This window comes from Hetaerina americana, unplaced genomic scaffold (assembly GCF_022747635.1).
Source record: "Hetaerina americana unplaced genomic scaffold, ioHetAmer1.1.p SCAF_645, whole genome shotgun sequence".
Classification (NCBI taxonomy): domain Eukaryota; kingdom Metazoa; phylum Arthropoda; class Insecta; order Odonata; family Calopterygidae; genus Hetaerina; species Hetaerina americana.
In genome coordinates, this window is record NW_027287256.1 from 40,244 (window position 1) to 65,847 (window position 25,604).

Consider the following 25,604-nt stretch of genomic DNA (forward strand, 5'->3'; position numbering starts at 1 on the left):
TATTGAGTTTCTTTTCCGTTCAATTTTTTTTCATCAAACACACACTCCTTTTACAAGAATTATCTTCGCATAAATTCTGTGGAAAGATTGGTGTTCAAAAACTAAGGTAAAAGAGTGGAACTCGCCTATTTCCGCGAGTCGATTCGCGTCGGGTCGTCTTGAATGACGCTCCTTGCCGGGAGCGCGCGCGCGCCATCTCTTCGGGGGGGAGGTAAACAGCTGGAAGGAAGGGGCGTCACACGCCAAAGTTTGAAACGTGATCCGGCGCCTCTCTTCAACAGTTGTCGTCGTCTCCAATGATGGAATACTGAGGAGACAAGACGTTGTTGTTGTTGACGTTGCATTGAAAGCAGAAAAAATAATTGCATTATTTTCACAAAATTGTATTTATTGTTACACTTACACTTTAAAGTGACGACGACTCTCTTCAGATGGGATTTTTTTTCTTCCCAAGTTTCTCTCCTTTTAATAATTCATTCCTTTTAATACTTCGTTGTGCTGCTTCAATTTGGATTACATTACTTTTGCTCCGCTCGCATGGAATAAAATCGCTTCTCTCCGCGAAAATGCAATTTCGCGAATATTTTTCCAGCCGGATCGCCTGAAATTTGCAAGTGCGAAAATAAATAATTTTCGCGGATCAATTTAAGCTTCAATCTGTTCTCATCAGCTTTTAAGTGGACCTTTTTAATGATGGGCCGATCCCGACGGTACTGCAATGCCGGGCCAACCCGCGGCAGGGATGGAGTAAACTCCGGGTACCCCGCCAATGTCCAAAAATCAGATTAATATTCTGGTCCCGCAATGCGGGACGTATCAGATATTAAGCTGATAAGAACAGATACTACACTTTGATCTTAGCCATAAGGCCGAGAAGCGATAAGGGAGCCCTTTTCTGCAATATTTACATGTGTAGGGACGACCCCGGAGCACTTGGGGCGGAGGGCGCAGGATTGGCGTAGGCGCCGCGGGGTGGCATTGGTCGGGGAGAATTCGCGTAGGGTCCTGCGGGGGTGTTTCCGAAGGCTTCCTTGTTTTCCTGCAGCAAGAAAAGTTTTGGGGGGGCGCGGGGGGCAGGACGGCCGGAGCAATTGCGTCCCCGGAGTCCGGAGGCGAGACAGTAAATTGCAACGCGGAGTCCTTCGCTAGGTCGTGCCATCTCTGTGAGCGACACACGAGACGTATTGCAAGCTCTCTCCCCGCTTCCCGGGAAAGGTCGGGCGCAATTTTCAAACATTCCGAAAATGGAGGGGGGCATCCAGGGCGGTAATAAAGGGCCCTTTTCGCCAGTATTCAGTGGTCGACAGTTTTTCGAAAAACGGGCTTCCTCTTCACTTCACTTCCTGTGTGGTAGAGATTTAAAATCGTGTGCTGTTCACTTACTTTGCATTAATCGTCATTAGTAAAAATACGCTTTCCTTATAAATAAATAAATACATAAATTAGGGTTTCTTCAAATATAAACAAATTAGGGTTTTCTTCAAATCGGAGAATAGGAATCGAAAAGGCTGTAAAAAAGTGGCGCTTTCAATTACACAAGATGGAAAACCAGATTTCTCCATTGTTTATATTTTCCATTTTCTCGAAAAAATCGCGGAAATGGGCATCGATTTCCGCGAAATTCGCAAAAAATTTCTGAAAATTTTTTTGCAAACATTTTTCCAATTTTTCCCGAGTGCTCGCGATCGGTCGTTTCCTCCGATGTATTGAGTTTCTTTTCCGTTCAATTTTTTTTCATCAAACACACACTCCTTTTACAAGAATTATCTTCGCATAAATTCTGTGGAAAGATTGGTGTTCAAAAACTAAGGTAAAAGAGTGGAACTCGCCTATTTCCGCGAGTCGATTCGCGTCGGGTCGTCTTGAATGACGCTCCTTGCCGGGAGCGCGCGCGCGCCATCTCTTCGGGGGGGAGGTAAACAGCTGGAAGGAAGGGGCGTCACACGCCAAAGTTTGAAACGTGATCCGGCGCCTCTCTTCAACAGTTGTCGTCGTCTCCAATGATGGAATACTGAGGAGACAAGACGTTGTTGTTGTTGACGTTGCATTGAAAGCAGAAAAAATAATTGCATTATTTTCACAAAATTGTATTTATTGTTACACTTACACTTTAAAGTGACGACGACTCTCTTCAGATGGGATTTTTTTTCTTCCCAAGTTTCTCTCCTTTTAATAATTCATTCCTTTTAATACTTCGTTGTGCTGCTTCAATTTGGATTACATTACTTTTGCTCCGCTCGCATGGAATAAAATCGCTTCTCTCCGCGAAAATGCAATTTCGCGAATATTTTTCCAGCCGGATCGCCTGAAATTTGCAAGTGCGAAAATAAATAATTTTCGCGGATCAATTTAAGCTTCAATCTGTTCTCATCAGCTTTTAAGTGGACCTTTTTAATGATGGGCCGATCCCGACGGTACTGCAATGCCGGGCCAACCCGCGGCAGGGATGGAGTAAACTCCGGGTACCCCGCCAATGTCCAAAAATCAGATTAATATTCTGGTCCCGCAATGCGGGACGTATCAGATATTAAGCTGATAAGAACAGATTTAAAATGTTTATTTGAAAATTCTTTCATACAGAGTTTTAAGCAACTTATAATTAATATATAATTTATACATGACCGGCTCCCTCCAAATGAGGGAGCCGGGGAACAAGTCTTTTTGCCCCTTTGTTTTGGGGAAATATTATAATAGTATAGGCTTCTCGCACGAGTGTTTTTTTTTATAAAATGTTTTATATGTTTAAGTCTCTCACGGGGAGGGTTTACACTTTTGGGGGGGGCCGTTTATACACCACGGCGTGGCCATTCATACACTATGGCTCATAGAGTAAATAAAAGAGAAAGGGGACAGAGAAAGGTTTTACAATGAAGAAGTATGGAAAGAGGGGGGGAAATGATTTTACACGACTTCACTTTTGTCCTTTCCTTTTCAGCCTCCGGAGCCGTCTTCATACTGTCTATGTCCCGTGATGTGTTCGACGTAGCAGTCCCGGGTCCAGCGGATGACGTCGCTGACCATCAGTCGCCGCATGGTGGTGCAGAATCGTCGAGGTAGGCCCAGGGACTTCAGGACGGGGTCGTTCTGCGAGTCCCACGTCCCCAGGCTTCCCACGACGATGGCGGCGACCGATGACCGGTATCCCTGCTGGCGGATGGTCTCTGCCAGGGCGGCGTACTTCTCCTCCTTCGCGGTCCTGGCTGCCAGCAGAGCTCCCTCGTTGTTCTCGAACGGTACTGCTACGTCGATCAATGTCACAGTCTTGTCGGCCTGGTTAGTTATAACCAGGTCTGGTCTAAGAGTCGAGTCAGTGCCAGGTACTTGTTTGTTGACTCTGATTTCATCGTCACCTTTTCCCCGGCGTCCAATCAGAGCCCTGTGTAGTCGGTCTTGGACAGCATTATGTCTATGCTGCCACGTCCTTGAGTGCATCGTGCAGTGATTAACGACGTGGGGCAGGGTCTCCTCCGCGTAGCCACATCGCCGACACCGCTTGTCCCCGTTGGTTTCCCAACGGCGACAGGCATTGAGCGGGAGCAGATCGAGCCGAGCCCTAAAGATGAACCTCCAATCACAAAACCTGGTGTATCTCCCTCCTGCCAGGAAGTGATTGGAGGCTTCAGATTTCGCCGAGGCACGAATGACTTTCCCTTGATCGGGCTTGGCGCATACCTTGTTCAGGTAGTAGCGCCGCACCGCGATCTTCAGGGCACCCGTCAGTTGCCTTACGGCCTTCGGAGGAACCCTGATGAAGGGGGGGCGGTCTTCAGCCCCGTCATTCATGTCCCGGAACGAAATCTGCATCTCCCTTAGCTCGTCCGACCATCTCCAGCTCAAGCCTATGCGCGCGGCGATACGGCGTGACGCGGAGCGAACCTGCGTGAAGAGGGAACTGAAGTCGCCGCTTTCCCTTCCAAAGTCATCCCGCAGACTACCACTAAGGTACTCTGCGAGATCACCGGTGGTTGGCGGTCTCCTCAGCTTCCTCCGCACTACCTCCTTCAGGCGACCCCAGGCGAGCACTCTCACGTTGGGGTCACGGGAATGGAGGAGTCGATATCCCTGCACGATGGTCAATATGTCAGTCAAGTCGGAAAGAGGGAGAAGACCTGCGCCGCCGTGTTGATGGCCAATGAAGACCATCTCAGGCGATGCCCTCTTGGGCAAATGGAGCCAGCCCTTTGCGCAGGCCTTCAGCCTCTTGTCGATGTCGGTCAAGTTTTTCTTTTTAACATTACCAGCCCGCAAGATGAATTCCAGCCTGGGCAGAAGGAAGATGTTGGTCGCGGCGATCTTCTGCCACGGGGCGAGGAGTGACTCGTCGATCTTCTTGACGTCCTCGCCCAAGCGCACCAGGTCCTCCTCGGGGGTCTGGTCCACGTGGAACCCGAACGGGACCCCGAGGTACCGGTACGCTTCGCCGTCCTTCAGGCTGGAAATGGCCGCCCCCTGGATGGTGAGTTGGGACGGCTGCACGGGCTGGTTTGCTGCAAAGTTGAGGTCCAGCGTTGCGCACTTGCTTGGCTTGAACTGTAGACCTGCAGCGGTCGCCTCTTCTCCCGCGATGTTCAGCAGGCGCTGCAGGTGCTCCTGGTCCCGGGCCACCAGCACCAAGTCGTCCGCGTAGGCCAGGATGGCGATGTTTTGCCCCTGGACGACGACTCCGGACTTGCCTGCCTCACCAGCGACCGCCCGTATCACCGGCTCCATTCCCAAGTTGAAAATGGTCGGTGATAACGGGCACCCCTGCTTGACACCGGCGCAGATGTCGATGACGCCGGTGTCGCCGCTGGTCGTCTTCACGACCGTGGAGCCCTTCTGCAACTCCTCCACGGTCCTCCTCATCTCCTCAGGCAAGTCCATCCTCCTCAGGGTGTTCTGGAGGTGTTGGTGCGGGATGGACCCGAACGCGTTCCGTAGGTCAAGCCAAGCCAGTGCGATTCGGGAACGTCTGCGTCTCATTTCGTCAACAGCTGCCTGAAGGGTGAAGTTGTGCTCGTGGCACCCCTCGAACTCCCGGAAGCCCTTTTGAGCCGGGTGCATCTTCTTCCCGCTGACCGCCCAAGATAGTATGCGGTCAGCAAGCACCCCGGCGTACAGCTTGGCGATGGTGTTGCCAAGCGCTATGGGCCTCCAGTTGCCGATGTCCTGGCGGTCCCCCCCTTTGTGCAGGAGGACAGTCCGAGAGGTCTTCCACGCGGCCGGTGTCCTGGCCTCCTTCAGGCATCTGTTGAAGATAAAAGAGAGAATTCGTCCATGTCTATCGACCGCCCTCAGGTCGCCGTAGGTGAGGCCATCGGGGCCCGGGGCGGTGTTCTTGGTTCTAGACATGCGTCTCGTCACTTCCTCAGGAGTGATCCTTTCGAGGAGCAGTTTCTTCTCGGTCTCCGTCGTGCGACGGTAGACCGAGTCGTCACCCTCGTCCTCCAAGCCCCCCATCCCGACACTCCCGTAGACTTGGCGGAAATGCTTTTCCACCTCCTCCGCGGGAATGTCGCAATAGGGTGACTTATCGGACAGGATGCTCTCCACTGCCCTCCTGGGATGACTCCTGAAGAGTTTCTGTATGTCCGACGCCTTTTTCGCGTCGTAGTCAGCTACTTGTCTGCGTCTTGGTGGTTGTCTGTGCACGACGTTTCGTGGCCGAGGAGCTTCCCCTCCGTCCGCAGGTTTCGCCTCCCTCTTCCTCTCCGCCTGGGTGGTGGCCACCAGATCCTGCACCACGACCTCGAACTCCTCCCATGACTGGCCGGATGTGCTGGCCAGTCGGTCGAGCCACAGCTTCTCCTTCTGCTGTATCGGTGGCTCGACCTGTCGTGGTGCTCCTTCTGCTGCGTCTGGAGCTGGCGGCGGCGATGTTGCTGCGTCCACAGGCGGCGGTGACCCGGTGTCGTTAAGGTCACCGACTTCGGGAGGCTGCCCCGGCGCCAGGTCTTCGGCCGGAGCGTCTGCTGCTGCGTCCGGATCGGAGGGTTGCGCCTCGGTCACGTTGGGCGGCGTCGTGCATCTAACTGTCTCCTCGATTGCCTCCTGAAGGGGGGCAATCAAGGGGGGAGGTCTCTTGTGGGTCACCATGTGGTTCGCAAGCCCGCGACGGGTAGCGCATGCGAAATCGCATGCCCCGCACCGATGCGAGAGTGCAACACGCCCGTCCGCAGCTTTACGTATCCCCCCTTTGAGGCAGGGATGAGTGGACGGCTTGCGGCCGATAGTCCCACCGCAGATGGAGCAGGCGTTCACCGACGTGAGTCGGTGGCCGTGCTGCTCCATCAGGTGCCGGACGAGACTTCTCCGCATCGCCGTCCACTCCGTAGCGCGGAAGGACATGCTGCATCCCACCTCGGTGCAGGTTAACGTATCCGCCACGGGAAAGTAAACCACAAGTTGATTGTCGATTCTCCTGGCCGACACCGCGGTGCCGGTCAGGAGAAGCGCCGGGACCCTGTCAGTCGTTTGGGGGGCGGGGGCAGTCGGGGGAATCGGGGGGGGAGAATCCAGCGCCGGACGTCTGGACGAAGAAGAATCCGGAGGCGTCGTGAAGTCGTCGAGGGAGAGAGGGGAAGAAGAACGGGACTTGGGGGGAGAATAGGTGACGTCCGAGAGCGGGGAGAAGGTCTCAAGGGAAGGCTTTCGGACGCCGGATGGAGAAGAAGAAGAAGAAGAAACGGGGGAGCCATAGTGTATGATTTTCCGCGGGCGACGCGTCCTACGCGCCGAAGCGCTTTCGGACGCGCCGTCCGGTGGTGTATGGGGAGGGGAGGAGTCGGGCTCTGACGCCTCGACTTTCCTCCTCCGCGGAGTGCGAGAGGAGGAGGGGGGGGCGGAGGAACTAGCACGCGATGGTGCTTTTCTAACGGCCCCCGCCCCCCCGTTTTTACGGGGAGGACGTGGGGGCATGGGAGGGCGTTAAGTCATGGCACAAACGGGGCCTGGCGGACGATATTCCACGGCCTGAAGGACCGTGGAACGTTGTTTTGAAAATTGTCCTTTTAAGGACACAAAAAATTCAAAAGATATAAATGCTGAAGGCCAAGGGGGGCGACGGAGGGCTTTTCCGCGGTCTGAGGGACTGCGGAACGAAAATTTTCAAAAATACAAATTTAAATTAAGCGCGTGGCGTCCACCTGAATGAAGTCCAGGCGGCCGCCGAGGGATGGCGCTGAAGGCGCTCAACCCGCTTCTCGGCCCGTATGGGTGGGATCGGGAGGAAATTTGAATTTACCGGGGTTTTGAAATGACGGTTTTGTGGAAGATGAAGTCTTCCACAAATACCGGACGGGGGGGAGGGGGTCAATCGAACCGATCGGGCGTGAAGCGCGCCGAACGGTCGCTTGACCGGCGTCGCGGCCGAAAAGGAAACCGCGCGCCGTTCAAATCACCCGCTCTGCGCCGATCCGTACGGGATCGACGGAGGGTGCTCCCGGGGGCCCTGAGGGGGTCCGGGGGCCTCGGTGCTCAAGCTACCGGTCCGGAGGGGACCTGGCAGTGCACCGGGGGCCGGGGAACGTCCGGTGCTCAGCCTACCGGTCCTGAAGGGACCCGGCGGTGCACCGGGGGCGGGGGCCTGCGCCGGGCCTTAGGGGCCCGGCGTCGAGCCCGGGGAGGTTATCACCCCAAGTGGGCGTGGGGAACGGTCCGTGAGCGACCGGGGAGCCCTGAGGGGGCGGTGGGTCCCACGGTCCGCCTTGAAGAGGCAATGGACCGTGGGGCCATCGGGGGTCGAAAGAGGGGCTACTGGGCAGAGCAGGCGCCTAGTGTCCTGTTGCCCCTTCCCTCTGGGAGTGTCCCGGGGGGCTTACCGTTGGTCGGGGCCCGTCCGGGATTCCTCAGAGAGGCTAGAAAGGTCCAAAAGCGGTAGATCTGTTCATTTAAAAATTTGAATTTGGCGGGCGAAAAAGAAGAAAGTTAAGGGGATTAAGCTGATAAGAACAGATACTACACTTTGATCTTAGCCATAAGGCCGAGAAGCGATAAGGGAGCCCTTTTCTGCAATATTTACATGTGTAGGGACGACCCCGGAGCACTTGGGGCGGAGGGCGCAGGATTGGCGTAGGCGCCGCGGGGTGGCATTGGTCGGGGAGAATTCGCGTAGGGTCCTGCGGGGGTGTTTCCGAAGGCTTCCTTGTTTTCCTGCAGCAAGAAAAGTTTTGGGGGGGCGCGGGGGGCAGGACGGCCGGAGCAATTGCGTCCCCGGAGTCCGGAGGCGAGACAGTAAATTGCAACGCGGAGTCCTTCGCTAGGTCGTGCCATCTCTGTGAGCGACACACGAGACGTATTGCAAGCTCTCTCCCCGCTTCCCGGGAAAGGTCGGGCGCAATTTTCAAACATTCCGAAAATGGAGGGGGGCATCCAGGGCGGTAATAAAGGGCCCTTTTCGCCAGTATTCAGTGGTCGACAGTTTTTCGAAAAACGGGCTTCCTCTTCACTTCACTTCCTGTGTGGTAGAGATTTAAAATCGTGTGCTGTTCACTTACTTTGCATTAATCGTCATTAGTAAAAATACGCTTTCCTTATAAATAAATAAATACATAAATTAGGGTTTCTTCAAATATAAACAAATTAGGGTTTTCTTCAAATCGGAGAATAGGAATCGAAAAGGCTGTAAAAAAGTGGCGCTTTCAATTACACAAGATGGAAAACCAGATTTCTCCATTGTTTATATTTTCCATTTTCTCGAAAAAATCGCGGAAATGGGCATCGATTTCCGCGAAATTCGCAAAAAATTTCTGAAAATTTTTTTGCAAACATTTTTCCAATTTTTCCCGAGTGCTCGCGATCGGTCGTTTCCTCCGATGTATTGAGTTTCTTTTCCGTTCAATTTTTTTTCATCAAACACACACTCCTTTTACAAGAATTATCTTCGCATAAATTCTGTGGAAAGATTGGTGTTCAAAAACTAAGGTAAAAGAGTGGAACTCGCCTATTTCCGCGAGTCGATTCGCGTCGGGTCGTCTTGAATGACGCTCCTTGCCGGGAGCGCGCGCGCGCCATCTCTTCGGGGGGGAGGTAAACAGCTGGAAGGAAGGGGCGTCACACGCCAAAGTTTGAAACGTGATCCGGCGCCTCTCTTCAACAGTTGTCGTCGTCTCCAATGATGGAATACTGAGGAGACAAGACGTTGTTGTTGTTGACGTTGCATTGAAAGCAGAAAAAATAATTGCATTATTTTCACAAAATTGTATTTATTGTTACACTTACACTTTAAAGTGACGACGACTCTCTTCAGATGGGATTTTTTTTCTTCCCAAGTTTCTCTCCTTTTAATAATTCATTCCTTTTAATACTTCGTTGTGCTGCTTCAATTTGGATTACATTACTTTTGCTCCGCTCGCATGGAATAAAATCGCTTCTCTCCGCGAAAATGCAATTTCGCGAATATTTTTCCAGCCGGATCGCCTGAAATTTGCAAGTGCGAAAATAAATAATTTTCGCGGATCAATTTAAGCTTCAATCTGTTCTCATCAGCTTTTAAGTGGACCTTTTTAATGATGGGCCGATCCCGACGGTACTGCAATGCCGGGCCAACCCGCGGCAGGGATGGAGTAAACTCCGGGTACCCCGCCAATGTCCAAAAATCAGATTAATATTCTGGTCCCGCAATGCGGGACGTATCAGATATTAAGCTGATAAGAACAGATACTACACTTTGATCTTAGCCATAAGGCCGAGAAGCGATAAGGGAGCCCTTTTCTGCAATATTTACATGTGTAGGGACGACCCCGGAGCACTTGGGGCGGAGGGCGCAGGATTGGCGTAGGCGCCGCGGGGTGGCATTGGTCGGGGAGAATTCGCGTAGGGTCCTGCGGGGGTGTTTCCGAAGGCTTCCTTGTTTTCCTGCAGCAAGAAAAGTTTTGGGGGGGCGCGGGGGGCAGGACGGCCGGAGCAATTGCGTCCCCGGAGTCCGGAGGCGAGACAGTAAATTGCAACGCGGAGTCCTTCGCTAGGTCGTGCCATCTCTGTGAGCGACACACGAGACGTATTGCAAGCTCTCTCCCCGCTTCCCGGGAAAGGTCGGGCGCAATTTTCAAACATTCCGAAAATGGAGGGGGGCATCCAGGGCGGTAATAAAGGGCCCTTTTCGCCAGTATTCAGTGGTCGACAGTTTTTCGAAAAACGGGCTTCCTCTTCACTTCACTTCCTGTGTGGTAGAGATTTAAAATCGTGTGCTGTTCACTTACTTTGCATTAATCGTCATTAGTAAAAATACGCTTTCCTTATAAATAAATAAATACATAAATTAGGGTTTCTTCAAATATAAACAAATTAGGGTTTTCTTCAAATCGGAGAATAGGAATCGAAAAGGCTGTAAAAAAGTGGCGCTTTCAATTACACAAGATGGAAAACCAGATTTCTCCATTGTTTATATTTTCCATTTTCTCGAAAAAATCGCGGAAATGGGCATCGATTTCCGCGAAATTCGCAAAAAATTTCTGAAAATTTTTTTGCAAACATTTTTCCAATTTTTCCCGAGTGCTCGCGATCGGTCGTTTCCTCCGATGTATTGAGTTTCTTTTCCGTTCAATTTTTTTTCATCAAACACACACTCCTTTTACAAGAATTATCTTCGCATAAATTCTGTGGAAAGATTGGTGTTCAAAAACTAAGGTAAAAGAGTGGAACTCGCCTATTTCCGCGAGTCGATTCGCGTCGGGTCGTCTTGAATGACGCTCCTTGCCGGGAGCGCGCGCGCGCCATCTCTTCGGGGGGGAGGTAAACAGCTGGAAGGAAGGGGCGTCACACGCCAAAGTTTGAAACGTGATCCGGCGCCTCTCTTCAACAGTTGTCGTCGTCTCCAATGATGGAATACTGAGGAGACAAGACGTTGTTGTTGTTGACGTTGCATTGAAAGCAGAAAAAATAATTGCATTATTTTCACAAAATTGTATTTATTGTTACACTTACACTTTAAAGTGACGACGACTCTCTTCAGATGGGATTTTTTTTCTTCCCAAGTTTCTCTCCTTTTAATAATTCATTCCTTTTAATACTTCGTTGTGCTGCTTCAATTTGGATTACATTACTTTTGCTCCGCTCGCATGGAATAAAATCGCTTCTCTCCGCGAAAATGCAATTTCGCGAATATTTTTCCAGCCGGATCGCCTGAAATTTGCAAGTGCGAAAATAAATAATTTTCGCGGATCAATTTAAGCTTCAATCTGTTCTCATCAGCTTTTAAGTGGACCTTTTTAATGATGGGCCGATCCCGACGGTACTGCAATGCCGGGCCAACCCGCGGCAGGGATGGAGTAAACTCCGGGTACCCCGCCAATGTCCAAAAATCAGATTAATATTCTGGTCCCGCAATGCGGGACGTATCAGATATTAAGCTGATAAGAACAGATTTAAAATGTTTATTTGAAAATTCTTTCATACAGAGTTTTAAGCAACTTATAATTAATATATAATTTATACATGACCGGCTCCCTCCAAATGAGGGAGCCGGGGAACAAGTCTTTTTGCCCCTTTATTTTGGGGAAATATTATAATAATATAGGCTTCTCGCACGAGTGTTTTTTTTTATAAAATGTTTTATATGTTTAAGTCTCTCACGGGGAGGGTTTACACTTTTGGGGGGGGCCGTTTATACACCACGGCGTGGCCATTCATACACTATGGCTCATAGAGTAAATAAAAGAGAAAGGGGACAGAGAAAGGTTTTACAATGAAGAAGTATGGAAAGAGGGAGGAAATGATTTTACACGACTTCACTTTTGTCCTTTCCTTTTCAGCCTCCGGAGCCGTCTTCATACTGTCTATGTCCCGTGATGTGTTCGACGTAGCAGTCCCGGGTCCAGCGGATGACGTCGCTGACCATCAGTCGCCGCATGGTGGTGCAGAATCGTCGAGGTAGGCCCAGGGACTTCAGGACGGGGTCGTTCTGCGAGTCCCACGTCCCCAGGCTTCCCACGACGATGGCGGCGACCGATGACCGGTATCCCTGCTGGCGGATGGTCTCTGCCAGGGCGGCGTACTTCTCCTCCTTCGCGGTCCTGGCTGCCAGCAGAGCTCCCTCGTTGTTCTCGAACGGTACTGCTACGTCGATCAATGTCACAGTCTTGTCGGCCTGGTTAGTTATAACCAGGTCTGGTCTAAGAGTCGAGTCAGTGCCAGGTACTTGTTTGTTGACTCTGATTTCATCGTCACCTTTTCCCCGGCGTCCAATCAGAGCCCTGTGTAGTCGGTCTTGGACAGCATTATGTCTATGCTGCCACGTCCTTGAGTGCATCGTGCAGTGATTAACGACGTGGGGCAGGGTCTCCTCCGCGTAGCCACATCGCCGACACCGCTTGTCCCCGTTGGTTTCCCAACGGCGACAGGCATTGAGCGGGAGCAGATCGAGCCGAGCCCTAAAGATGAACCTCCAATCACAAAACCTGGTGTATCTCCCTCCTGCCAGGAAGTGATTGGAGGCTTCAGATTTCGCCGAGGCACGAATGACTTTCCCTTGATCGGGCTTGGCGCTTACCTTGTTCAGGTAGTAGCGCCGCACCGCGATCTTCAGGGCACCCGTCAGTTGCCTTACGGCCTTCGGAGGAACCCTGATGAAGGGGGGGCGGTCTTCAGCCCCGTCATTCATGTCCCGGAACGAAATCTGCATCTCCCTTAGCTCGTCCGACCATCTCCAGCTCAAGCCTATGCGCGCGGCGATACGGCGTGACGCGGAGCGAACCTGCGTGAAGAGGGAACTGAAGTCGCCGCTTTCCCTTCCAAAGTCATCCCGCAGACTACCACTAAGGTACTCTGCGAGATCACCGGTGGTTGGCGGTCTCCTCAGCTTCCTCCGCACTACCTCCTTCAGGCGACCCCAGGCGAGCACTCTCACGTTGGGGTCACGGGAATGGAGGAGTCGATATCCCTGCACGATGGTCAATATGTCAGTCAAGTCGGAAAGAGGGAGAAGACCTGCGCCGCCGTGTTGATGGCCAATGAAGACCATCTCAGGCGATGCCCTTTTGGGCAAATGGAGCCAGCCCTTTGCGCAGGCCTTCAGCCTCTTGTCGATGTCGGTCAAGTTTTTCTTTTTAACATTACCAGCCCGCAAGATGAATTCCAGCCTGGGCAGAAGGAAGATGTTGGTCGCGGCGATCTTCTGCCACGGGGCGAGGAGTGACTCGTCGATCTTCTTGACGTCCTCGCCCAAGCGCACCAGGTCCTCCTCGGGGGTCTGGTCCACGTGGAACCCGAACGGGACCCCGAGGTACCGGTACGCTTCGCCGTCCTTCAGGCTGGAAATGGCCGCCCCCTGGATGGTGAGTTGGGACGGCTGCACGGGCTGGTTTGCTGCAAAGTTGAGGTCCAGCGTTGCGCACTTGCTTGGCTTGAACTGTAGACCTGCAGCGGTCGCCTCTTCTCCCGCGATGTTCAGCAGGCGCTGCAGGTGCTCCTGGTCCCGGGCCACCAGCACCAAGTCGTCCGCGTAGGCCAGGATGGCGATGTTTTGCCCCTGGACGACGACTCCGGACTTGCCTGCCTCACCAGCGACCGCCCGTATCACCGGCTCCATTCCCAAGTTGAAAATGGTCGGTGATAACGGGCACCCCTGCTTGACACCGGCGCAGATGTCGATGACGCCGGTGTCGCCGCTGGTCGTCTTCACGACCGTGGAGCCCTTCTGCAACTCCTCCACGGTCCTCCTCATCTCCTCAGGCAAGTCCATCCTCCTCAGGGTGTTCTGGAGGTGTTGGTGCGGGATGGACCCGAACGCGTTCCGTAGGTCAAGCCAAGCCAGTGCGATTCGGGAACGTCTGCGTCTCATTTCGTCAACAGCTGCCTGAAGGGTGAAATTGTGCTCGTGGCACCCCTCGAACTCCCGGAAGCCCTTTTGAGCCGGGTGCATCTTCTTCCCGCTGACCGCCCAAGATAGTATGCGGTCAGCAAGCACCCCGGCGTACAGCTTGGCGATGGTGTTGCCAAGCGCTATGGGCCTCCAGTTGCCGATGTCCTGGCGGTCCCCCCCTTTGTGCAGGAGGACAGTCCGAGAGGTCTTCCACGCGGCCGGTGTCCTGGCCTCCTTCAGGCATCTGTTGAAGATAAAAGAGAGAATTCGTCCATGTCTATCGACCGCCCTCAGGTCGCCGTAGGTGAGGCCATCGGGGCCCGGGGCGGTGTTCTTGGTTCTAGACATGCGTCTCGTCACTTCCTCAGGAGTGATCCTTTCGAGGAGCAGTTTCTTCTCGGTCTCCGTCGTGCGACGGTAGACCGAGTCGTCACCCTCGTCCTCCAAGCCCCCCATCCCGACATTCCCGTAGACTTGGCGGAAATGCTTTTCCACCTCCTCCGCGGGAATGTCGCAATAGGGTGACTTATCGGACAGGATGCTCTCCACTGCCCTCCTGGGATGACTCCTGAAGAGTTTCTGTATGTCCGACGCCTTTTTCGCGTCGTAGTCAGCTACTTGTCTGCGTCTTGGTGGTTGTCTGTGCACGACGTTTCGTGGCCGAGGAGCTTCCCCTCCGTCCGCAGGTTTCGCCTCCCTCTTCCTCTCCGCCTGGGTGGTGGCCACCAGATCCTGCACCACGACCTCGAACTCCTCCCATGACTGGCCGGATGTGCTGGCCAGTCGGTCGAGCCACAGCTTCTCCTTCTGCTGTATCGGTGGCTCGACCTGTCGTGGTGCTCCTTCTGCTGCGTCTGGAGCTGGCGGCGGCGATGTTGCTGCGTCCACAGGCGGCGGTGACCCGGTGTCGTTAAGGTCACCGACTTCAGGAGGCTGCCCCGGCGCCAGGTCTTCGGCCGGAGCGTCTGCTGCTGCGTCTGGATCGGAGGGTTGCGCCTCGGTCACGTTGGGCGGCGTCGTGCATCTAACTGTCTCCTCGATTGCCTCCTGAAGGGGGGCAATCAAGGGGGGAGGTCTCTTGTGGGTCACCATGTGGTTCGCAAGCCCGCGACGGGTAGCGCATGCGAAATCGCATGCCCCGCACCGATGCGAGAGTGCAACACGTCCGTCCGCAGCCTTACGTATCCCCCCTTTGAGGCAGGGATGAGTGGACGGCTTGCGGCCGATAGTCCCACCGCAGATGGAGCAGGCGTTCACCGACGTGAGTCGGTGGCCGTGCTGCTCCATCAGGTGCCGGACGAGACTTCTCCGCATCGCCGTCCACTCCGTAGCGCGGAAGGACATGCTGCATCCCACCTCGGTGCAGGTTAACGTGTCCGCCACGGGAAAGTAAACCACAAGTTGATTGTCGATTCTCCTGGCCGACACCGCGGTGCCGGTCAGGAGAAGCGCCGGGACCCTGTCAGTCGTTTGGGGGGCGGGGGCAGTCGGGGGAATCGGGGGGGGAGAATCCAGCGCCGGACGTCTGGACGAAGAAGAATCCGGAGGCGTCGTGAAGTCGTCGAGGGAGAGAGGGGAAGAAGAACGGGACTTGGGGGGAGAATAGGTGACGTCCGAGAGCGGGGAGAAGGTCTCAAGGGAAGGCTTTCGGACGCCGGATGGAGAAGAAGAAGAAGAAGAAACGGGGGAGCCATAGTGTATGATTTTCCGCGGGCGACGCGTCCTACGCGCCGAAGCGCTTTCGGACGCGCCGTCCGGTGGTGTATGGGGAGGGGAGGAGTCGGGCTCTGACGCCTCGACTTTCCTCCTCCGCGGAGTGCGAGAGGAGGAGGGGGGGGCGGAGGAACTAGCACGCGATGGTGCTTTTCTAACGGCCCCCGCCCCCCCGTTTTTACGGGGAGGACGTGGGGGCATGGGAGGGCGTTAAGTCATGGCACAAACGGGGCCTGGCGGACGATATTCCACGGCCTGAAGGACCGTGGTACGTTGTTTTGAAAATTGTCCTTTTAAGGACACAAAAAAATTCAAAAGATATAAATGCTGAAGGCCAAGGGGGGCGACGGAGGGCTTTTCCGCGGTCTGAGGGACTGCGGAACGAAAATTTTCAAAAATACAAATTTAAATTAAGCGCGTGGCGTCCACCTGAATGAAGTCCAGGCGGCCGCCGAGGGATGGCGCTGAAGGCGCTCAACCCGCTTCTCGGCCCGTATGGGTGGGATCGGGAGGAAATTTGAATTTACCGGGGTTTTGAAATGACGGTTTTGTGGAAGATGAAGTCTTCCACAAATACCGGACGGGGGGGAGGGGGTCAATCGAACCGATCGGGCGTGAAGCGCGCCGAACGGTCGCTTGACCGGCGTCGCGGCCGAAAAGGAAACCGCGCGCCGTTCAAATCACCCGCTCTGCGCCGATCCGTACGGGATCGACGGAGGGTGCTCCCGGGGGCCCTGAGGGGGTCCGGGGGCCTCGGTGCTCAAGCTACCGGTCCGGAGGGGACCTGGCAGTGCACCGGGGGCCGGGGAACGTCCGGTGCTCAGCCTACCGGTCCTGAAGGGACCCGGCGGTGCACCGGGGGCGGGGGCCTGCGCCGGGCCTTAGGGGCCCGGCGTCGAGCCCGGGGAGGTTATCACCCCAAGTGGGCGTGGGGAACGGTCCGTGAGCGACCGGGGAGCCCTGAGGGGGCGGTGGGTCCCACGGTCCGCCTTGAAGAGGCAATGGACCGTGGGGCCATCGGGGGTCGAAAGAGGGGCTACTGGGCAGAGCAGGCGCCTAGTGTCCTGTTGCCCCTTCCCTCTGGGAGTGTCCCGGGGGGCTTACCGTTGGTCGGGGCCCGTCCGGGATTCCTCAGAGAGGCTAGAAAGGTCCAAAAGCGGTAGATCTGTTCATTTAAAAATTTGAATTTGGCGGGCGAAAAAGAAGAAAGTTAAGGGGATTAAGCTGATAAGAACAGATACTACACTTTGATCTTAGCCATAAGGCCGAGAAGCGATAAGGGAGCCCTTTTCTGCAATATTTACATGTGTAGGGACGACCCCGGAGCACTTGGGGCGGAGGGCGCAGGATTGGCGTAGGCGCCGCGGGGTGGCATTGGTCGGGGAGAATTCGCGTAGGGTCCTGCGGGGGTGTTTCCGAAGGCTTCCTTGTTTTCCTGCAGCAAGAAAAGTTTTGGGGGGGCGCGGGGGGCAGGACGGCCGGAGCAATTGCGTCCCCGGAGTCCGGAGGCGAGACAGTAAATTGCAACGCGGAGTCCTTCGCTAGGTCGTGCCATCTCTGTGAGCGACACACGAGACGTATTGCAAGCTCTCTCCCCGCTTCCCGGGAAAGGTCGGGCGCAATTTTCAAACATTCCGAAAATGGAGGGGGGCATCCAGGGCGGTAATAAAGGGCCCTTTTCGCCAGTATTCAGTGGTCGACAGTTTTTCGAAAAACGGGCTTCCTCTTCACTTCACTTCCTGTGTGGTAGAGATTTAAAATCGTGTGCTGTTCACTTACTTTGCATTAATCGTCATTAGTAAAAATACGCTTTCCTTATAAATAAATAAATACATAAATTAGGGTTTCTTCAAATATAAACAAATTAGGGTTTTCTTCAAATCGGAGAATAGGAATCGAAAAGGCTGTAAAAAAGTGGCGCTTTCAATTACACAAGATGGAAAACCAGATTTCTCCATTGTTTATATTTTCCATTTTCTCGAAAAAATCGCGGAAATGGGCATCGATTTCCGCGAAATTCGCAAAAAATTTCTGAAAATTTTTTTGCAAACATTTTTCCAATTTTTCCCGAGTGCTCGCGATCGGTCGTTTCCTCCGATGTATTGAGTTTCTTTTCCGTTCAATTTTTTTTCATCAAACACACACTCCTTTTACAAGAATTATCTTCGCATAAATTCTGTGGAAAGATTGGTGTTCAAAAACTAAGGTAAAAGAGTGGAACTCGCCTATTTCCGCGAGTCGATTCGCGTCGGGTCGTCTTGAATGACGCTCCTTGCCGGGAGCGCGCGCGCGCCATCTCTTCGGGGGGGAGGTAAACAGCTGGAAGGAAGGGGCGTCACACGCCAAAGTTTGAAACGTGATCCGGCGCCTCTCTTCAACAGTTGTCGTCGTCTCCAATGATGGAATACTGAGGAGACAAGACGTTGTTGTTGTTGACGTTGCATTGAAAGCAGAAAAAATAATTGCATTATTTTCACAAAATTGTATTTATTGTTACACTTACACTTTAAAGTGACGACGACTCTCTTCAGATGGGATTTTTTTTCTTCCCAAGTTTCTCTCCTTTTAATAATTCATTCCTTTTAATACTTCGTTGTGCTGCTTCAATTTGGATTACATTACTTTTGCTCCGCTCGCATGGAATAAAATCGCTTCTCTCCGCGAAAATGCAATTTCGCGAATATTTTTCCAGCCGGATCGCCTGAAATTTGCAAGTGCGAAAATAAATAATTTTCGCGGATCAATTTAAGCTTCAATCTGTTCTCATCAGCTTTTAAGTGGACCTTTTTAATGATGGGCCGATCCCGACGGTACTGCAATGCCGGGCCAACCCGCGGCAGGGATGGAGTAAACTCCGGGTACCCCGCCAATGTCCAAAAATCAGATTAATATTCTGGTCCCGCAATGCGGGACGTATCAGATATTAAGCTGATAAGAACAGATACTACACTTTGATCTTAGCCATAAGGCCGAGAAGCGATAAGGGAGCCCTTTTCTGCAATATTTACATGTGTAGGGACGACCCCGGAGCACTTGGGGCGGAGGGCGCAGGATTGGCGTAGGCGCCGCGGGGTGGCATTGGTCGGGGAGAATTCGCGTAGGGTCCTGCGGGGGTGTTTCCGAAGGCTTCCTTGTTTTCCTGCAGCAAGAAAAGTTTTGGGGGGGCGCGGGGGGCAGGACGGCCGGAGCAATTGCGTCCCCGGAGTCCGGAGGCGAGACAGTAAATTGCAACGCGGAGTCCTTCGCTAGGTCGTGCCATCTCTGTGAGCGACACACGAGACGTATTGCAAGCTCTCTCCCCGCTTCCCGGGAAAGGTCGGGCGCAATTTTCAAACATTCCGAAAATGGAGGGGGGCATCCAGGGCGGTAATAAAGGGCCCTTTTCGCCAGTATTCAGTGGTCGACAGTTTTTCGAAAAACGGGCTTCCTCTTCACTTCACTTCCTGTGTGGTAGAGATTTAAAATCGTGTGCTGTTCACTTACTTTGCATTAATCGTCATTAGTAAAAATACGCTTTCCTTATAAATAAATAAATACATAAATTAGGGTTTCTTCAAATATAAACAAATTAGGGTTTTCTTCAAATCGGAGAATAGGAATCGAAAAGGCTGTAAAAAAGTGGCGCTTTCAATTACACAAGATGGAAAACCAGATTTCTCCATTGTTTATATTTTCCATTTTCTCGAAAAAATCGCGGAAATGGGCATCGATTTCCGCGAAATTCGCAAAAAATTTCTGAAAATTTTTTTGCAAACATTTTTCCAATTTTTCCCGAGTGCTCGCGATCGGTCGTTTCCTCCGATGTATTGAGTTTCTTTTCCGTTCAATTTTTTTTCATCAAACACACACTCCTTTTACAAGAATTATCTTCGCATAAATTCTGTGGAAAGATTGGTGTTCAAAAACTAAGGTAAAAGAGTGGAACTCGCCTATTTCCGCGAGTCGATTCGCGTCGGGTCGTCTTGAATGACGCTCCTTGCCGGGAGCGCGCGCGCGCCATCTCTTCGGGGGGGAGGTAAACAGCTGGAAGGAAGGGGCGTCACACGCCAAAGTTTGAAACGTGATCCGGCGCCTCTCTTCAACAGTTGTCGTCGTCTCCAATGATGGAATACTGAGGAGACAAGACGTTGTTGTTGTTGACGTTGCATTGAAAGCAGAAAAAATAATTGCATTATTTTCACAAAATTGTATTTATTGTTACACTTACACTTTAAAGTGACGACGACTCTCTTCAGATGGGATTTTTTTTCTTCCCAAGTTTCTCTCCTTTTAATAATTCATTCCTTTTAATACTTCGTTGTGCTGCTTCAATTTGGATTACATTACTTTTGCTCCGCTCGCATGGAATAAAATCGCTTCTCTCCGCGAAAATGCAATTTCGCGAATATTTTTCCAGCCGGATCGCCTGAAATTTGCAAGTGCGAAAATAAATAATTTTCGCGGATCAATTTAAGCTTCAATCTGTTCTCATCAGCTTTTAAGTGGACCTTTTTAATGATGGGCCGATCCCGACGGTACTGCAATGCCGGGCCAACCCGCGGCAGGGATGGAGTAAACTCCGGGTACCCCGCCAATGTCCAAAAATCAGATTAATATTCTGGTCCCGCAATGCGGGACGTATCAGATATTAAGCTGATAAGAACAGATTTAAAATGTTTATTTGAAAATTCTTTCATACAGAGTTTTAAGCAACTTATAATTAATATATAATTTATACATGACCGGCTCCCTCCAAATGAGGGAGCCGGGGAACAAGTCTTTTTGCCCCTTTATTTTGGGGAAATATTATAATAATATAGGCTTCTCGCACGAGTGTTTTTTTTTATAAAATGTTTTATATGTTTAAGTCTCTCACGGGGAGGGTTTACACTTTTGGGGGGGGCCGTTTATACACCACGGCGTGGCCATTCATACACTATGGCTCATAGAGTAAATAAAAGAGAAAGGGGACAGAGAAAGGTTTTACAATGAAGAAGTATGGAAAGAGGGGGGGAAATGATTTTACACGACTTCACTTTTGTCCTTTCCTTTTCAGCCTCCGGAGCCGTCTTCATACTGTCTATGTCCCGTGATGTGTTCGACGTAGCAGTCCCGGGTCCAGCGGATGACGTCGCTGACCATCAGTCGCCGCATGGTGGTGCAGAATCGTCGAGGTAGGCCCAGGGACTTCAGGACGGGGTCGTTCTGCGAGTCCCACGTCCCCAGGCTTCCCACGACGATGGCGGCGACCGATGACCGGTATCCCTGCTGGCGGATGGTCTCTGCCAGGGCGGCGTACTTCTCCTCCTTCGCGGTCCTGGCTGCCAGCAGAGCTCCCTCGTTGTTCTCGAACGGTACTGCTACGTCGATCAATGTCACAGTCTTGTCGGCCTGGTTAGTTATAACCAGGTCTGGTCTAAGAGTCGAGTCAGTGCCAGGTACTTGTTTGTTGACTCTGATTTCATCGTCACCTTTTCCCCGGCGTCCAATCAGAGCCCTGTGTAGTCGGTCTTGGACAGCATTATGTCTATGCTGCCACGTCCTTGAGTGCATCGTGCAGTGATTAACGACGTGGGGCAGGGTCTCCTCCGCGTAGCCACATCGCCGACACCGCTTGTCCCCGTTGGTTTCCCAACGGCGACAGGCATTGAGCGGGAGCAGATCGAGCCGAGCCCTAAAGATGAACCTCCAATCACAAAACCTGGTGTATCTCCCTCCTGCCAGGAAGTGATTGGAGGCTTCAGATTTCGCCGAGGCACGAATGACTTTCCCTTGATCGGGCTTGGCGCTTACCTTGTTCAGGTAGTAGCGCCGCACCGCGATCTTCAGGGCACCCGTCAGTTGCCTTACGGCCTTCGGAGGAACCCTGATGAAGGGGGGGCGGTCTTCAGCCCCGTCATTCATGTCCCGGAACGAAATCTGCATCTCCCTTAGCTCGTCCGACCATCTCCAGCTCAAGCCTATGCGCGCGGCGATACGGCGTGACGCGGAGCGAACCTGCGTGAAGAGGGAACTGAAGTCGCCGCTTTCCCTTCCAAAGTCATCCCGCAGACTACCACTAAGGTACTCTGCGAGATCACCGGTGGTTGGCGGTCTCCTCAGCTTCCTCCGCACTACCTCCTTCAGGCGACCCCAGGCGAGCACTCTCACGTTGGGGTCACGGGAATGGAGGAGTCGATATCCCTGCACGATGGTCAATATGTCAGTCAAGTCGGAAAGAGGGAGAAGACCTGCGCCGCCGTGTTGATGGCCAATGAAGACCATCTCAGGCGATGCCCTTTTGGGCAAATGGAGCCAGCCCTTTGCGCAGGCCTTCAGCCTCTTGTCGATGTCGGTCAAGTTTTTCTTTTTAACATTACCAGCCCGCAAGATGAATTCCAGCCTGGGCAGAAGGAAGATGTTGGTCGCGGCGATCTTCTGCCACGGGGCGAGGAGTGACTCGTCGATCTTCTTGACGTCCTCGCCCAAGCGCACCAGGTCCTCCTCGGGGGTCTGGTCCACGTGGAACCCGAACGGGACCCCGAGGTACCGGTACGCTTCGCCGTCCTTCAGGCTGGAAATGGCCGCCCCCTGGATGGTGAGTTGGGACGGCTGCACGGGCTGGTTTGCTGCAAAGTTGAGGTCCAGCGTTGCGCACTTGCTTGGCTTGAACTGTAGACCTGCAGCGGTCGCCTCTTCTCCCGCGATGTTCAGCAGGCGCTGCAGGTGCTCCTGGTCCCGGGCCACCAGCACCAAGTCGTCCGCGTAGGCCAGGATGGCGATGTTTTGCCCCTGGACGACGACTCCGGACTTGCCTGCCTCACCAGCGACCGCCCGTATCACCGGCTCCATTCCCAAGTTGAAAATGGTCGGTGATAACGGGCACCCCTGCTTGACACCGGCGCAGATGTCGATGACGCCGGTGTCGCCGCTGGTCGTCTTCACGACCGTGGAGCCCTTCTGCAACTCCTCCACGGTCCTCCTCATCTCCTCAGGCAAGTCCATCCTCCTCAGGGTGTTCTGGAGGTGTTGGTGCGGGATGGACCCGAACGCGTTCCGTAGGTCAAGCCAAGCCAGTGCGATTCGGGAACGTCTGCGTCTCATTTCGTCAACAGCTGCCTGAAGGGTGAAATTGTGCTCGTGGCACCCCTCGAACTCCCGGAAGCCCTTTTGAGCCGGGTGCATCTTCTTCCCGCTGACCGCCCAAGATAGTATGCGGTCAGCAAGCACCCCGGCGTACAGCTTGGCGATGGTGTTGCCAAGCGCTATGGGCCTCCAGTTGCCGATGTCCTGGCGGTCCCCCCCTTTGTGCAGGAGGACAGTCCGAGAGGTCTTCCACGCGGCCGGTGTCCTGGCCTCCTTCAGGCATCTGTTGAAGATAAAAGAGAGAATTCGTCCATGTCTATCGACCGCCCTCAGGTCGCCGTAGGTGAGGCCATCGGGGCCCGGGGCGGTGTTCTTGGTTCTAGACATGCGTCTCGTCACTTCCTCAGGAGTGATCCTTTCGAGGAGCAGTTTCTTCTCGGTCTCCGTCGTGCGACGGTAGACCGAGTCGTCACCCTCGTCCTCCAAGCCCCCCATCCCGACATTCCCGTAGACTTGGCGGAAATGCTTTTCCACCTCCTCCGCGGGAATGTCGCAATAGGGTGACTTATCGGACAGGATGCTCTCCACTGCCCTCCTGGGATGACTCCTGAAGAGTTTCTGTATGTCCGACGCCTTTTTCGCGTCGTAGTCAGCTACTTGTCTGCGTCTTGGTGGTTGTCTGTGCACGACGTTTCGTGGCCGAGGAGCTTCCCCTCCGTCCGCAGGTTTCGCCTCCCTCTTCCTCTCCGCCTGGGTGGTGGCCACCAGATCCTGCACCACGACCTCGAACTCCTCCCATGACTGGCCGGATGTGCTGGCCAGTCGGTCGAGCCACAGCTTCTCCTTCTGCTGTATCGGTGGCTCGACCTGTCGTGGTGCTCCTTCTGCTGCGTCTGGAGCTGGCGGCGGCGATGTTGCTGCGTCCACAGGCGGCGGTGACCCGGTGTCGTTAAGGTCACCGACTTCAGGAGGCTGCCCCGGCGCCAGGTCTTCGGCCGGAGCGTCTGCTGCTGCGTCTGGATCGGAGGGTTGCGCCTCGGTCACGTTGGGCGGCGTCGTGCATCTAACTGTCTCCTCGATTGCCTCCTGAAGGGGGGCAATCAAGGGGGGAGGTCTCTTGTGGGTCACCATGTGGTTCGCAAGCCCGCGACGGGTAGCGCATGCGAAATCGCATGCCCCGCACCGATGCGAGAGTGCAACACGTCCGTCCGCAGCCTTACGTATCCCCCCTTTGAGGCAGGGATGAGTGGACGGCTTGCGGCCGATAGTCCCACCGCAGATGGAGCAGGCGTTCACCGACGTGAGTCGGTGGCCGTGCTGCTCCATCAGGTGCCGGACGAGACTTCTCCGCATCGCCGTCCACTCCGTAGCGCGGAAGGACATGCTGCATCCCACCTCGGTGCAGGTTAACGTGTCCGCCACGGGAAAGTAAACCACAAGTTGATTGTCGATTCTCCTGGCCGACACCGCGGTGCCGGTCAGGAGAAGCGCCGGGACCCTGTCAGTCGTTTGGGGGGCGGGGGCAGTCGGGGGAATCGGGGGGGGAGAATCCAGCGCCGGACGTCTGGACGAAGAAGAATCCGGAGGCGTCGTGAAGTCGTCGAGGGAGAGAGGGGAAGAAGAACGGGACTTGGGGGGAGAATAGGTGACGTCCGAGAGCGGGGAGAAGGTCTCAAGGGAAGGCTTTCGGACGCCGGATGGAGAAGAAGAAGAAGAAGAAACGGGGGAGCCATAGTGTATGATTTTCCGCGGGCGACGCGTCCTACGCGCCGAAGCGCTTTCGGACGCGCCGTCCGGTGGTGTATGGGGAGGGGAGGAGTCGGGCTCTGACGCCTCGACTTTCCTCCTCCGCGGAGTGCGAGAGGAGGAGGGGGGGGCGGAGGAACTAGCACGCGATGGTGCTTTTCTAACGGCCCCCGCCCCCCCGTTTTTACGGGGAGGACGTGGGGGCATGGGAGGGCGTTAAGTCATGGCACAAACGGGGCCTGGCGGACGATATTCCACGGCCTGAAGGACCGTGGTACGTTGTTTTGAAAATTGTCCTTTTAAGGACACAAAAAAATTCAAAAGATATAAATGCTGAAGGCCAAGGGGGGCGACGGAGGGCTTTTCCGCGGTCTGAGGGACTGCGGAACGAAAATTTTCAAAAATACAAATTTAAATTAAGCGCGTGGCGTCCACCTGAATGAAGTCCAGGCGGCCGCCGAGGGATGGCGCTGAAGGCGCTCAACCCGCTTCTCGGCCCGTATGGGTGGGATCGGGAGGAAATTTGAATTTACCGGGGTTTTGAAATGACGGTTTTGTGGAAGATGAAGTCTTCCACAAATACCGGACGGGGGGGAGGGGGTCAATCGAACCGATCGGGCGTGAAGCGCGCCGAACGGTCGCTTGACCGGCGTCGCGGCCGAAAAGGAAACCGCGCGCCGTTCAAATCACCCGCTCTGCGCCGATCCGTACGGGATCGACGGAGGGTGCTCCCGGGGGCCCTGAGGGGGTCCGGGGGCCTCGGTGCTCAAGCTACCGGTCCGGAGGGGACCTGGCAGTGCACCGGGGGCCGGGGAACGTCCGGTGCTCAGCCTACCGGTCCTGAAGGGACCCGGCGGTGCACCGGGGGCGGGGGCCTGCGCCGGGCCTTAGGGGCCCGGCGTCGAGCCCGGGGAGGTTATCACCCCAAGTGGGCGTGGGGAACGGTCCGTGAGCGACCGGGGAGCCCTGAGGGGGCGGTGGGTCCCACGGTCCGCCTTGAAGAGGCAATGGACCGTGGGGCCATCGGGGGTCGAAAGAGGGGCTACTGGGCAGAGCAGGCGCCTAGTGTCCTGTTGCCCCTTCCCTCTGGGAGTGTCCCGGGGGGCTTACCGTTGGTCGGGGCCCGTCCGGGATTCCTCAGAGAGGCTAGAAAGGTCCAAAAGCGGTAGATCTGTTCATTTAAAAATTTGAATTTGGCGGGCGAAAAAGAAGAAAGTTAAGGGGATTAAGCTGATAAGAACAGATACTACACTTTGATCTTAGCCATAAGGCCGAGAAGCGATAAGGGAGCCCTTTTCTGCAATATTTACATGTGTAGGGACGA

The 25,604-nt window shown here is 54.0% G+C and overlaps 6 non-coding genes and 3 pseudogenes across 6 annotated transcripts; all 9 read right to left on the reverse strand.

The window, feature by feature from the left end:
• Positions 1 to 688: 688 nt before the first annotated feature.
• LOC139695818 (U2 spliceosomal RNA) lies at positions 689 to 881 on the reverse strand. The gene has a single exon (XR_011702409.1). It is a non-coding gene; the product is annotated as a U2 spliceosomal RNA (small nuclear RNA).
• A 1,511-nt stretch (positions 882 to 2,392) lies between these two features.
• On the reverse strand, positions 2,393 to 2,586 carry LOC139695815 (U2 spliceosomal RNA). Its single transcript, XR_011702406.1, has one exon. It is a non-coding gene; the product is annotated as a U2 spliceosomal RNA (small nuclear RNA).
• A 5,252-nt stretch (positions 2,587 to 7,838) lies between these two features.
• LOC139695827 (U2 spliceosomal RNA) lies at positions 7,839 to 7,972 on the reverse strand (annotated as a pseudogene).
• Positions 7,973 to 9,483: 1,511 nt separating this feature from the next.
• LOC139695829 (U2 spliceosomal RNA) lies at positions 9,484 to 9,676 on the reverse strand. Its single transcript, XR_011702412.1, has one exon. It is a non-coding gene; the product is annotated as a U2 spliceosomal RNA (small nuclear RNA).
• Positions 9,677 to 11,187: 1,511 nt separating this feature from the next.
• LOC139695816 (U2 spliceosomal RNA) lies at positions 11,188 to 11,381 on the reverse strand. The gene has a single exon (XR_011702407.1). It is a non-coding gene; the product is annotated as a U2 spliceosomal RNA (small nuclear RNA).
• A 5,252-nt stretch (positions 11,382 to 16,633) lies between these two features.
• LOC139695828 (U2 spliceosomal RNA) lies at positions 16,634 to 16,767 on the reverse strand (annotated as a pseudogene).
• Positions 16,768 to 18,278: 1,511 nt separating this feature from the next.
• LOC139695836 (U2 spliceosomal RNA) lies at positions 18,279 to 18,471 on the reverse strand. Its single transcript, XR_011702413.1, has one exon. It is a non-coding gene; the product is annotated as a U2 spliceosomal RNA (small nuclear RNA).
• Positions 18,472 to 19,982: 1,511 nt separating this feature from the next.
• Positions 19,983 to 20,176, reverse strand: LOC139695817 (U2 spliceosomal RNA). The gene has a single exon (XR_011702408.1). It is a non-coding gene; the product is annotated as a U2 spliceosomal RNA (small nuclear RNA).
• Positions 20,177 to 25,429: 5,253 nt separating this feature from the next.
• LOC139695831 (U2 spliceosomal RNA) lies at positions 25,430 to 25,563 on the reverse strand (annotated as a pseudogene).
• Positions 25,564 to 25,604: the final 41 nt, after the last annotated feature.